This window comes from Tenrec ecaudatus, chromosome 9, assembly GCF_050624435.1.
Source record: "Tenrec ecaudatus isolate mTenEca1 chromosome 9, mTenEca1.hap1, whole genome shotgun sequence".
Classification (NCBI taxonomy): domain Eukaryota; kingdom Metazoa; phylum Chordata; class Mammalia; order Afrosoricida; family Tenrecidae; genus Tenrec; species Tenrec ecaudatus.
The window spans coordinates 156,148,511-156,162,163 of NC_134538.1; the positions used below are offsets into that span (position 1 = coordinate 156,148,511).

General features: G+C 55.9%; 1 protein-coding gene across 1 annotated transcript in view; it reads right to left on the reverse strand.

The window, feature by feature from the left end:
* Positions 1-13,653, reverse strand: part of CREB3L2 (cAMP responsive element binding protein 3 like 2) — a 69,364-nt gene that overhangs the window by 28,282 nt on the left and 27,429 nt on the right. The window lies entirely within an intron of this gene.

Sequence of the window (13,653 nt, forward strand, 5' to 3'; positions counted from 1 at the left end):
CGCTGCCTCATATGTACGTGAGAGATGGGCACTGAGTCAGGAAGACCGAAGAAGAGTGGATGCATTTGAACTGGGGTGCTGGAGAGTATTGAAATAATACTGAACAAGAATATTGAAAGTACCGCGGGCCGCCAAAAGAACAAGCAAATCTGCCATGGAAGAAGTACGGCCAGAACGCTCCTTAGAAGTAAGAATGACGACACTTCATCTGACACACTTTGGGCATGTCAAGAGACTGGTCCTGGAGAAGGACAGCGTGCTTGGACAGAAGGAAAGAGAAGTAGAGGGAGGCCCTCAGCGAGGTGGGCTGACACAGGGACTGCACAGTGGGCTCAGGCACGGCAACAATCGTGAGGATGGCGCAGGACCGGGCAGTGTTTCATTCTGTTGTGCACGTGGTTGCTATGGGTCGGATCCGATGTGATGGCACCCAACACTAACAGCACCACCACCACCTCAGCAAAGCCGCTGACACTAAGAAGGCAGCAGTGCCACAGACGACTCTATGCCTGAACTCCAAAGTGCAGAACACAAAACGGCTGTGACTAGGACGCTCACGCGGGCAAGCAGCCTGCCTTGAAGAAAGCAGAGGACGGAAACAGCCGCTGTGGTAGACAGTGGCAAACCAGCTGCCCTTAGCCCGATGCTGACTCACAGCACCCCCTGTGGGCCAGGTGAGAGCTCGGCTCCCTGGGGCTTTCAGGGGCTGATTTTTCCATTTCGGAACAGGATCGCCAGGCCTTTCTTCTGAGGCACCTGTGGGTACACTTGAACCTCCAACATGTCCGTTAGCAGTCCAGTGGACCACCTGGGACGGCTGGCTGGTAGCACCGTGGGCGACTTTTTCTTCTGCAGTTTCTGTAGTGAGCTCTACCTGTCGGTTACACTGTCACGCGTCTCTCCCTCCCTCCGGGGCTCAGTTTCCTTATTTGTATAACCACGTGGGCTGGGAGTGACTGACCTGGGGAACCCTGGACTTGATCAGTGGTTTATTCATCTGGTTGTTTTATGGGTCCTGTGAGAAGGCTCCCTGGGGTGCACTGGGTGAAGTGTTGGGGTTCTAATCACCAGGGACAGCCATTCAAACAACCCACCAGCAGCTCTGAGGGAGGGGCGTTGGTAACCCTACAGGGCATTCTCCCTCCTACAGGGTCGCTGAGGTAAGGGTGGGAGGGGTCTGCTTTGAGAATCGAGGAAAGCTCTAGAATTGCTGCAGAAAGACGCCCAACGGCACCCACACCCAGAGTGAGGTTTCGGGTTCACCAGCCTCTGGTCTGTCAGCTGTGGACCCAGGGGTCCCCACCAGAGCACACAGCTGTTTGCCATCATTGCTGCAATGTGGTACCATTTTCCAGACCGTTCGCTAAAGGCACTTTAAGGTGGAGCTGCAGAAGCTTGGAGAGGGCAGCAGGGAACCATCCTCTCCAGGCTGCGGAGCGGGAGGGGCCGGGCCCAGGTCCCAGAGTGTTGAAAGCAGAAGCTGGCCCTCTTCCACAAAGGCCCTCTCCCACAAAGGCCAGCCAGTGTCTGGTGTCGGCAGGATGGGTCACTCAGTGACAGGGGCAGGGCAGGGAAGCCTTTGTACGGAGTCACAGGAGCCTTGCCCAGAGAGCTGGGGGGAGGGGGGCCCAGGGGCTGTAGGCATGGACACAGGTAAATGGGTCCCTTCGTCCCAGCCCCCCAGAAATGGTGGCACACACCTGAACCACTGCCCCCGAGTCTGTTTCGACCCACAGCCGCCCTTCCTTTCACTGCGTCAGGAGAGGAGCCCCGTTCCTGACATCTGCCGAAGCAGGCGCTGCCCATTGCTAATGCACAAAACCTCAAGCGGACACTTTCTCCAAACCCAGCCCAGGGCACCAGGGTATGCAGCAGTTCCTCCTGGCTGATCGTGGCCGTGACTGTTGCCTTGTTCAGCTTTAGCAAAGTCTACCCACGAGATAAACACGTCAGCTCCCCAGATGAGGGAGGGCCACCGGGGGCAGGGGGGATTGGGGGGGACACAGCTCCTGCAGGCCAGAGAGGCAGGGTTGCAAACACCCCCAAATGTGAGCTTCCTCTTTCTCTCTGAGCCTCAACAGAAAAAACAAGACCATCATAATGACAGCAAACCCCTCCACGGTCAAGCAGAGTGCCCCGTATAGCGAACCGTGCCCACATCATACCCTGACCTGGAATCTAGAATCGTCTAGAGGGACCAGCTTGGGGGGCGGAAGGGGGGAACAGCACTAACTACACAGAGGCAAGGCTTCCTCTCCTTCCAGCTCCATTTCCCACACAGCCTCCCCATGACCGACACGGGAACCTGGAGATCAGGTTCCTGCCTGTGGGGTGCTTTATTCAGCCAGCTGGGGCAGTAAGAAGCCAGGGGGCACTGGACAGCTAGGCCCATGCTCTACAGTTCACACCCAGCAGGGAGGCCTGTGAAGCAGTCTGCTCCCATCAAGGTGAAGCGGCTTGGGCCTCCATGTAGGGTCAAGGGCACTGTGTGTGCGTCAGAATCACTGGGTAGCAATGGGCTTTGTGGGCCTGAGGGCGGTGCAGTCTCCAGGTGCAGGGGAGGGACCCTCAGGCCCCTTCGGAGGGGGACACACAGCAGGGGGGAAAGTCCTCCTGAGATAGCAGAGTCTCACCCACCCAGGAAAGCCCTTGAAACTGGCCATTGAGTCAACAAGGAGGCCAAGGATGGACTCTGCCCTTTCTCTCGATCCTGGTTGGGGGGGGGGGGGCATCCTGAACACTGTTCCTCCTTCACCCTTTCTCCGCAGACCACCAGACTCTCCCACCCGTCCTCCATAGATAACCAGTCTCCCTCACCCTTTATCTCCATAGATAACCAGACGTCCCTCACTTGTCTCTCCGTCAACCAGTGTCCCTCCTTGTCTTCACAGACTGATCTTTCCTCACCCTTTGTTTCTGGCTGTACACCCTTAATGATTACCTCCTGTCTAAGAGCCCTACATACCGACGTCAAAAGGAGGGTTGTTTTAACACACACACACACACACACACGATCTAATAAAACTCAATCTAAGTCCAAATTTCCCACATCCCTAGTGTGTCTCTTCCTGACGGTTTCCCTCTTGTTGACACCCCACCTCCCATCCCTGACCCCACTTCATCCCTGTCCACCCTGTGCTGCTATCAGCCACCATGGAGTCAATTCCAAGGGGCTTTCTTCGCTGAAACCTGTCTGGGTGCCGGTGACCAGGCCTCTCTCAGGCAGGGCTGCTGCATGGGTCGGCTCAAACGCCAGCCTTTCCGTTAGCATAGCATCCCAGCACTTCCTCCACAGGCCCCCAGAGCCTCCTCAGCCCTCTCCTGTGCTCGTTATTAGGAAACTTGAAAGCTTGTTTTGTCAGACACAGATCTCCTCTGACTCCTTCCGCTCTCTTAAACACCCTGCCCTCCCCCTCACACCCCTCTGTCATATACACGCCCATCTCCACCCTGCTTCTCCCAGCCCTCAGAAGGTATGTCCCACGAAGGCATGTCCGATGTACTCGCTGGTCAGGTCCTCTTGGGCCCGACCCTAACATAACTAGAATCTGGGGCTTTGGGGATTCCAGAAACATGCTCCATTTGATAGTGACATGTGAAGAAAACAGCAGCCATCTGGCCACCCACTCATTCTACTTTGAGAAAACTGGGGTCAAGGTGAAGAAGCTGGGGCCAGAGAGAGGCTCACTTGTAGTCACAGCAGAGAAGAACCTGTCCTGACTGAACCATTGTACCAGGCATCTCCCACCTGAATGGTAACCCCATAACCTTGAGCATCGCCTGTGAGTTCTGTGTGGCCATCCACTGCAATGAATTATGGGAGCCAGCCACAGAGGCAGGGCGCCGTGGGAGGGATAGCTGGGGTCAGAATAGAGTCAAAAGGGATGGAAGCTGGAGCCATGTCTGACCTCAGCCTCGTTGGTTGATGGCAATAATGGTGACTTCGCTTGCCCCCTGTGAAGTCACACATCACACCCCACGCCTTTTCCTTATCGGCTGACCTGTTCCCACTGCCGATTCTGAAGCTCCAGAGCCGACAGGCATCGGCATGGGAGAGGGTCTCACAGACGTCAGCCATGGGATTCTCCGAGTAGGACATTTGCTTTGAAGCGGAACAACTCCGTCCCCAAGTAAGGGTCAAATGCCAGTGAGGTCAAGTATGGAAATTAAAGGAGCCCAGGAGTTTGCAGGAAAAAAGAAAAAGGCATATTCCCTAGGAAGCCTACCCTTTGTGTATAAGCTAAGTATGAGGTGAAAAACAATGGGATACCGCTGCCGCCGCCACCACCCCACCCCATCCCACCCCAGGGCCTCCAGCCCCCAGTGCAGGAGAGGGAAGGTGCGCACAAATCTACGGTACTTAGATGCCCAGCAGTGACCCACCGCCTGGAGGGGCCCTGCACCTCCGGATAACCTACCAGGAACCCCACAGGTTGCTGAACTGGGACACCCGGAAAAGACCTGGCCCAAAGCACTTGGGTGCTCACCTTGACCAATCGCACCTGCTCCACCACCCCACAGTGCCCTGCTGGAACACATCAGAGCACCAGGAACCACTCCAAAGAGAGGTTAACGGACTGGAGAGCGAGGCAGAAGTCTATCAGTTCTCATTAGAAGTAACTTAGCTAGACCATTTGTGCTTCCGAAACAGGAACGGTGAAGGTAAAGGGCATCTAGAGATACTCGATCACTCTCTCGGCCTTGTATTGACAGTCGGTGCAACTGAATTGCAGTGCTGGAGAGGAATATCGAAAGGTGCTGCAATAGAACAAACACATCTGTTTGGGACCAAGGACAGCCAGAATCCTCCTTAGAGGCATGGGTAGTGAGATTCGTCAGGAGAGAACTGTCCCTGGAGAAGGACAGCATGCTAGGTAAAGTGGGAGGTGGGGGGCGGTGAAAGAGGAGAGTCCTCAAGGGGATGGCCGGACCCCGTGGCTGCAACGAGGGGCTCCGCCGTATAATTGTGAAGAGGGTGCCGGCCCAGGCAGTGTTGGGTTCTGCTGTGCACAGGGTGGGGATGAGTCAGTCAGGAACATGCAACAGAATCGAACAGCAACACAGATAATCTTACATCCAGACTGAGTCGGGCCGGTGGTGCAAATGGGCAAAAGGCTCAGCTGCTAACAGAAAGGTTAGACGTTCGAATCACGAATCCATCCAGAGGCAAGCAGGAAGAAAGGCCTGGTTATCTGCTGGCTCCACTCCGGTACCCCAGCGGGTACCATGAATCATACTAAACCAGACTGCACCTGGCTACATGCTGGGGGATGTCTCGGAGCGCTGGACGCCAGTGGAGACCGTAAAAGCCTTTTTCTCAAGTCAACACGACATGAAATCTGTAAATGAGAACAAGGCTCCCTTCCCCAGAAGCAATATGGTCCCCATGGGGTTTTAACGCCCAACAGCTTAATTGATTACTCATCTCCCAACAGACGGCGTCGATCAATGCTTCTAAATATTTTCACAACTGAACAAGGAGAAGCTGCCTGCTGGGCGTGTAAGAGTCATTTCCCAGAGGCTCGGAGCTGCCATAAAGTCTGGCGTAGCCATGGTGCAAGGCTGCAGTGGGGCGAGAGGGCGTTTTAGAAGGAAAGCCAGCAAACTTTCATGGTAACTGGAGAAGTCAAAGGGGAAGGGGAGGAGGCTTGGGGTGGGGGGGCTGCTGGCGGGAAAGAAGGCCTGTTCCACTTGGAAGCAAGCAAAAGGCTTGGCTGTGTGACCTGGGGCAAGTCGCTGGCCTCTCTGGGCCCCTGCATCCGGTCATGAGGTTGCTTCTCACACTCACCCCCCAGGGGAAGAGTGAGCCTGAAAACAAGCCTCACATCTGGGCCAGCGTCCCGCCAATGCCCCTCCCTGGCCTGCTCGGAGGAGCCTCTCCTGATGCAGACCCGGTTCCCTGAGGGGGCCTGGACAGGATGGTCTCTGCCGAGGGACAGTCCATGAAGGAGACAAACAACCGTGACTCAATCATGCAGACTCGAGGGGCGACACATGGGCCCCCGCCCACGCTCCCTGGCCCTGACCAGCATCCTGCTGGCCTGTGGCCTCGCGGGCTGGTCACCCTCCAGCTGGCCACAGCAGCCAGACACACCACAGAATGGACCTCGCCCCGTCCTGAGCCGTCCTCACCATCTGGGTCCATTGTTGCAGGCACAGTGCTGTGTCCCGTCCGTTTCAAGAGGGGTTTCCCTGACCCTCCACTTGGCCACCAGCATCACGTCCATGGCTAGCGGCTGGTCTCTGCCCAGTGGGCAAGGTAAACCAGCCAACCTCTCGCCACCCGTGCACCTGGGGGCTGCCTGGCTGTGTGGAATCCCTGGGAGAAATGGGGGTAGCAGGCCGAGACAATGGACAGGAAGAACCCAAACCCCCACCGTACCATCACATCCTGTTTTCTGCCCGGGGGGAGCCTTGGGGCTCTGTCAAGGCAAGGCTGGTCATTTCCATGAACAGGGCAGGCCTGCACTGTACCGGGCATGTCGCCCCTCCCCCTAAGCACTCAATGTCGCCCTTCCCATCACGGTGACACTGGCAAATACCCGCAGGGGCCCGTCAGCGTTGGGACACAGCTGCACGAGAGAGCTGGGGGTGGGGGTAGATTATTTCAGGTTCGCTCTGTGGCTATGTTTCCATCACAGGTGGCATGCGCTATGGTACCCCAACGTTCAGTGGGGAGGGGTCTGTTTCCATCACTGATGGTACCCCTCTTCTGCCTGCAGACCCCTACCCCACCCCAAAATCCCTCAGTGCCCTATCCCCAGGAAGCCTCATGAACTCACTGCACTTGCAGAGCTGGGGTCTCTAAAGGGTTAACCTTCCCACTTTTTAAGTCTGTGCTCGGAAAACAGGGCGGGGGGGGGGGGGCGTCTGTCCAAACAGGGCCAGGAAAGGCAAACAGGCTACACACAAGAGCAGCCCACAGTGCTGCACACAGAGCCTGTGTACAGGCGGCTGCAGCTGGGCCTCTGCGCGGCCCGTGAGGTCGGCCGCGCCTCGCGCATGGGGACCGGCCAGGGCAAACACCCCCCAGTCTCAACAAAGCCGTGTGTGACGGCTTAGAGCTCTGAAAGGGCGCATTCACAGACTCTCCAAGGAGACTTGGGGACAGGCGGAAAGTCAACAGAAGCACACGTTTTCTTTCCGCAGGCAGCGCGCACCGGGAGGAACTCAGATGGACAGAGTAAAACTCCCAGGGGAAAGGCAGGGCTGCAGCCCAGATGCATCCCAAACTGATCTGGCCAATCACCGACCCACTGCTCTCTGTTGACCCTGACTCATAGGGACCCACAGCAGCTCCAAGGCTGTCCAACTCTGCAGAAGCAGATGCCACCTCTGGGTTCGAACTGCCCACCTGCAGGTTAGCAACCAAGTGTTTCACCACTGCACCGTCAGGGCTGAGCACGGACTGCTGTCCATAAGTGCATATGTGTATATCTGTCTGTGTGCAAACTTTACATACAGAAGATTGTCTGCCTCAGTGGTTCTCAACCTTCCTCATGCCCCCACCCTTTCCTACAGTTCCTCATGTTGTGGTGACCCCCCCCACCCCAAACACAACATTATTTTCCTTGCTACTTCATCACTAATTTTGCGACTGTACGAATCGGGCGACCCCGTGAAAGGGTCATTCGCCCCACTACAGGTGAGAACCTCTGGTCTCCAGAAAGGAATGAAGTGGCTCTAAAAAGCTCTCAGGAAAACCCCATCATCTTTTCAACCTGTTTTTCCACGCAGTTCTTGAAGCCCCTCTCGTATACCGAAGTTAGGTGTAAACACTGTTGTGAAAAGCTACTTAAGAGCCCCTAAAATGTTCCCGTTGGACTTCTGAGTTTCCCATCCTAGGATTTACCTCTTTGGAAAACCCTTTCTTACTGAAAACGCTTTGCAGAGCTCCGACACGCAGCTTTGTGGAACCCCGAGACCATCGGAAAAGACTGGCCCTCAGCCAGGCCAGGGGGCTCATCAACCTCCTCAAGTCAGGCCTTTATTGTTGGGAATTGTTCTCCCTGCCTTCAGCCATGTCCGACTCCCCAGCCTGGAATTTCTCTTTCTTCCCCACCCCTGGCCCCACTCCCAGCGACCACCAAGGTCTGGTTCCTCTCAGGTGTGGAAACCTTTCCGTGGATTGGCTTTCTTCTTTTCTTTTTTAAACTGTAGCAGGGCATCATGCAATACCTGTCCCGCTGTAATTGATAATGTCCTCCAGGTGATGAGGTACTTCAGCTTCACTGTTCGTGAAAGGGCATAGTGCCCCACCACGCTTGTGTGTGTGTGTGTGTGTGTGTGTCCAGCTCCTGGCTTTTTGCTCTTGTGCACACAAGGTATGCGTGTTTCTGGCTCAGGTGGCGGCTCTCATTTCTTTAGGACACAGGCCACGTACAGGGACTGCTAGGCCACAGGCAATTTCTACTTCCAGTTATTTGAGGAAAGGCCATCGGATTTCCAGGGGGGGCTTTGTACCATTTTGACAGCCGACTGCAGTGTGCAGAGGGTGGGGGTGGTGGAGGGGCTCCAGTCTCTCCACACCTTCTCCGGCATTTTTCTGGGTTTGGTTTGCTGGTTTTTTTTGTTTTCAACTTTTCTATTGATGCTGGGGTGAGATGGTATCTCATCATTGTTTGGATTCAACCTCTTAACTCTAAAAGGTGCAGCTTATGAAAAGGAGCCCTAGTGGCACTGTGGGTCAGGCACTGGGCTACTACTAACCAAAAGGTCAGTGGTTCAAACCCGCCTGTTGCTCCGAGAGGGAGAGAGGAGGCTGCCTGCCCCGGTACAGACTTACAGCCTCGGAAACCATGCACAGCAGAACCTACTCGATGGCAGTGGGTTTCGTTTTTTGGGTTTTAATGGTGATAAAAAGGGGATGCTTTCACACCCCCGCCCCATCCTGGTTTGAACAGATGTCTGCCACCATGAGCCCATCTGGAAGGGGCAGGAAGAGAAAGCAGCAAGAACAAAGAAGCACCCCCAACTGCTCCACCATAAAGCAGACAAGAGGCCACATGTGTGAAGGGTACGTGTCTGGAGCCATGTGTGTTAAGGGGACTTTCCGCAGTGCTCCGCGGGGTGAGGGGGGCGAGCAGCTGTGGGTTCTACTCTGACATCCTGAGAGGAAAATCCACACACTCATCAGTGGGGGGCATGCTGCTGATTTGGAAAACAGGCCCCGCTTAATGGAATTAGGCAGGTTCTGCTTTGAGAAGCCTCCAAGAAATGAGGAACAAGGGCGACTGACGACAGGCAGCACGGTCTGTCCAGAAGACAGCCTACAGCCCCTCTGATGAAAAAGCGCAGTCTCCTCCCGGCAGGAACTGGACCCTCGGCGGGCAGCAGTAGGCCAGCGGACGCTGTGTCCTTGGACACTTGCGGCATCCACTGATAGAAAGCCCCTCTCTGAGCCCCTCCTCCACACTGGGGGCAGACAAGGACCTTCAGCAAAGGGGTGCTTCCGTACCTGTGCCCGGCTCTCTGTGCAGGTGGAAGCATAAGAAAGCCAGCTTCAGTGGGGAATGCCGAGTGCCTCTGGGGCCCCACACCCTAGAAATTCACCCTCTCCTCAGCAGGGCAGGCCCTAACTCGGGCTCAGCTGCATCCTGGTCCACAAGCCAGAAGCCCCTCCCTGAACCACTACAAGTACCTTTTGATCCCTTATGGGGTGAAACTTCCTCCTCTCGGGGCTGGGAACAGCAGAGCACCAAACGCTGAACTAACTCTCTGCCTCTGAGCGATGCTGACCAACCCCGTGGACTGCCCGGAGACTATACTCATAAAGAGGGTAAAACGCCCCCTCTTTCTCCCTTGGAGCGGCTGGTGGTTCCAAACTGCTGACCTTGCAGTTAGCAGCCCAACATATAACCACTACGCCACCAGGGCTCCTGAAACAACAGACAGCTAGTGAACAAATGGCCTTGGTCCCACCCTCCAGCCCCCAGCAGATCACCACTGCTGCAGTGGAGACTCAGCGGGTTGATGATGCCAAGGCATTGGGCTCCGAAGGGAAGCAGATGGCCATGGGGTGGGTTCAACCCACCACCTCCCAGTTAGCAGCAGATCGCTTAACGCTTGCTCCACTAGGGCTCCCTCCCAGCAGGCTGCCGTCTGATCAGCACACCCACGTTTCTGGAGAGACCAGACAAGCTCTGGAGGTTTTCTCTCCCGACCTTCAATTAGGAAGAACACTAGGGTATCCCCCCACCCCCAGTGCTGCCCATCTGAGAGGCCTGGGCAGCCTGTGACTGGGCCACGCCCTGGTGAGGGGGTTCTGGCAGCTGTAAGCAAGTTCCTGGGTCAGTCAGCCACAAGGCAGAGGGTCCTGGACAAGGCTGCCCGGAGGTGGGGGGAGAGGAGTCAGAGATGGCCCCCGCTGGCCTGGCTACAGCCAGTGATGTTGAAAACTTATGTCTGGGGGGAGAGCCTCATGCCTCAGACAACCTTGCAGCCTCTGCCAACCCCTCACAGCCTGGTGAGAGCAAGCAGAGGGTTCGCTTGGCCATGACCAGGGAGACGGGGAGAGGACAGGAGCACACTGTGGCTGCTACATCTGTGGTCCTCCAGGAGGTAGGTACGGGGTCAGAGAAAAACAATTCGGCCCCAAGAGGACATGCATGCCTGAGCCAGCACCTGCAGCTGCTCCCTCGAGAAGGGGAGTGGGGGCTGGGCTTTCTAGTCACCCCCCCGATTAGCAATCTAGCCCTCCCTTCCTCGAGTTTCTAGAACCTGCCTTTGTGCCCCCCCCCCTCCACTTGCTCCTTCTGGGAAGTCGGGGAGGGGCAGTCTCGGGGACTTCACACCTGGCTCCGCAGACCACAGGCCCTCTGTTCTGCCTGGCCTGCGCCAGCTGCTTTTTCCAGAGAGTTTGGCCAAGTCCAAGTGGTTTTTTTTTTAAAGTTTTGAAAGCAGCATTTGTAGGACCATCACAGGGAGGCAGGGTGGGGAGGGCATCCTGCAATGGAAGTAGACACGGGCCTGGGAGACATTTCTGGCTGTACCTGAAGCACAGGCTCATCACAGCCTGACTCGGCCGGGGCTGCTCCTGGAACATTCCTCCCCATATCTGCTTCCACCCCCCAGCCCGGTGTCTGCAGCAGGCTCTGCCCCGGGCCAGCATCCCCAGGTCCAGCTGGCCCTGGAGCCTCACAGTCCTTCTATCGACAGCTGTCCACAGGTCCTCCTGCCCCAGTTCTGACTCATGGACAAGCAAGTCCTGCCTGGGCCTGGATACCCCTCACCTGGGCCTCCCACTATAGCACAAAACCAAGCCATGTTCACGGCCATCACTGCCATTCTGACTCATAGTGATCCTGTAGGCCATGCAGGTTTCCGAGACTGTCACTCGTGGCAGGAGTAGAAAACCCTGTCTTTCTCCTGAGGAGTGGCTGGTGGTTTCGAACTACTGACCTTGCACGGTTAGCAGCCCAATGCTGTAACACAGGGCCTCCTCACACAAGGGTCCACTGTCCCTGCTCACTGTCTCTGCATCTCTGGGCCACGGGTCTCACCCTTGCCCTGACCTGCCTGCCCCCAGTTCAGCTAATGCATTTCAAGAATTCGTCTTGTGTCAGCAACTGTGCTAAATTCTGGAAATATATGCGCGGTGACGTCTTGGGCCAGTGCCCCAGCACGCCTCGCCTGCAGCCACAGGGCGCATTGAAACTGGCCTGTGGCTTCAACACCTCCTAGATGCACCCCGTGCAAAGCTGGGAGCAGGCATGTGGACTCCAATCCCAGGTCTCATGCCGTCTCTCTTCTAGCTCTGAGCTACCCACTGGATTGGGGAGGGGGAGCAGGGAGGGGGCTGCTCATCTGCAAGGAAATGGGCTGCGGGCTTACTTTGGCCAAGACTACCAAACAGAGGGACATCTCAGCATCTCACAAGGTCCTCTTGGCTCTTCAAACGTGTGCTGGGCAGATACAGAAATCCTTAGTCAGGCTTTTTCGGCTGGATCCACCCCCACCCCCCCACCTGCCGGGGTGGCCGGCCGTGGTGGCTGGCTTGTGCTGCTGGCAGCTGGGTCTCCAGCAGGCCGGCGAGATCACCCACTGTGGGTGGGTTTCAGCAGTACTTCCAGGCTAAGGCAGACTAGGAAGAAAGGTCTGCAGGACACCCTCAAACCTCACAGCCCACAAGGGAAAGAACACTGTCCCAGTGGACAGGTCCATCAGGAGGGAGGGGTCGAGTGCTGAATGGGCACATCGTGCTTGGTGATGAAGGTGGGACACCTGGGGCAGGCCCACGAAGAGCAGGTCACCACGGGGCAGTGTCCACTCAACAGTAGCTAGCTGGCTGAGTCTGCACATGTGAACATGAGAAAGTACCACACCAATACCCCAGCTAAATTCACCACCATCGAGTCGCTGCTGACTCACAGGGACCCGACAGGACAGGGCAGAACTGCCCCTGCTGAGTTTCTGAGACTGTGACTCTTTACGGGAGTAGACAGCCTCCACTTTCTCCTGCACAGCAGCTGGTGGTTTCGAACTGCTGACCTTGGGGTTCACAGCCCGATGTGTAACCCCCTGTGCCACCAGGGAAGAACAGCCTGTAGTAACAGACAGCATGTCAGCGTTGGCTTGGGGTGGAGGCTGGGGAGGACTGGATGGAATGGCGTACTAGGAAACGTCTGAAGGTAGGAATGGCTGTTTCCCTCCTCTGGGGGCAGGGGAGTGGGCACAGGAACATGCCTTACTGTCCCTAAGCCCACCCAATACACTGAGTTTTTTTAAATTTTATTTTGCTGTCACTGATCTCACACACACACACACACACACACACACACACACACACACACACACACACACACCAGCTCCACAGTGCGCACAGGGACCGTTCAATGATGGAGTGCCTTGCTGAGCTGAGCAATCTTTCCCACCCTCCTTGCCTGAGCTGAACTCCGGGGCCCTCCCTTAGGGTGCTCCTCCTCCTCTGAGTGGCGGCTGTCAGTGGGAGGAGTCCTGGTGGTGCACTGGTTACAAGTCAGGCTGCTAACGGAAAGGTCAGAAGTCCAAGACCACCAGGCACCTCATGGGAGAAAGATGAAGCTTTCTACTCCCGTGAAGACTTAGAGTCTCAGAAGCTCACAGGGCTGTTCTATCCTACCCCCTAAGGTCGCTCTGAGTCAAAGTCACTCGATGGCAGTGAGTTTGGTTTTGTTTGGTGGCACTGCTGGACTGAAGCAGGTAGGTAAGTTATTCAAACCCACCAGCTGCTCTGCAAGAGGAAAGAAAGACTGTCTGCAACGGTCAAGATGTGCTGAGCCTGGAAACTCTAGACCAAGCGTCCTCAAACTGTGGCCTAGGAATTTGTTCATAGTTTTTTTGGGTTTTGTTTTTTTTTGGTAAAACTACAGTCCGGCCCTCCAATAGGTCTGAGGGACAGTGAACTGGCCCCGTGTTAAAAAAGTTTGAGGCCCCCTGCCCTAGAGTCAGAATCAACTCAATGACTGAGGATGCTGTCAGTTTGATCCCAGATAAGACAGATCTTCAGTGAGCACAATGCTTAAAAGCCAGACATTCTTCCCCAGTGAACCTAAAGGATTAAAGGCTTCAGGGGATTTCTCTAGTTTCAAGTCGGAAGATTATCTCAAGATAGTAGTCTCAGGAGTTCATCTAGTCCCCACGACTCCAGAAAGTCTGGAATCCATGAGGGTTTGA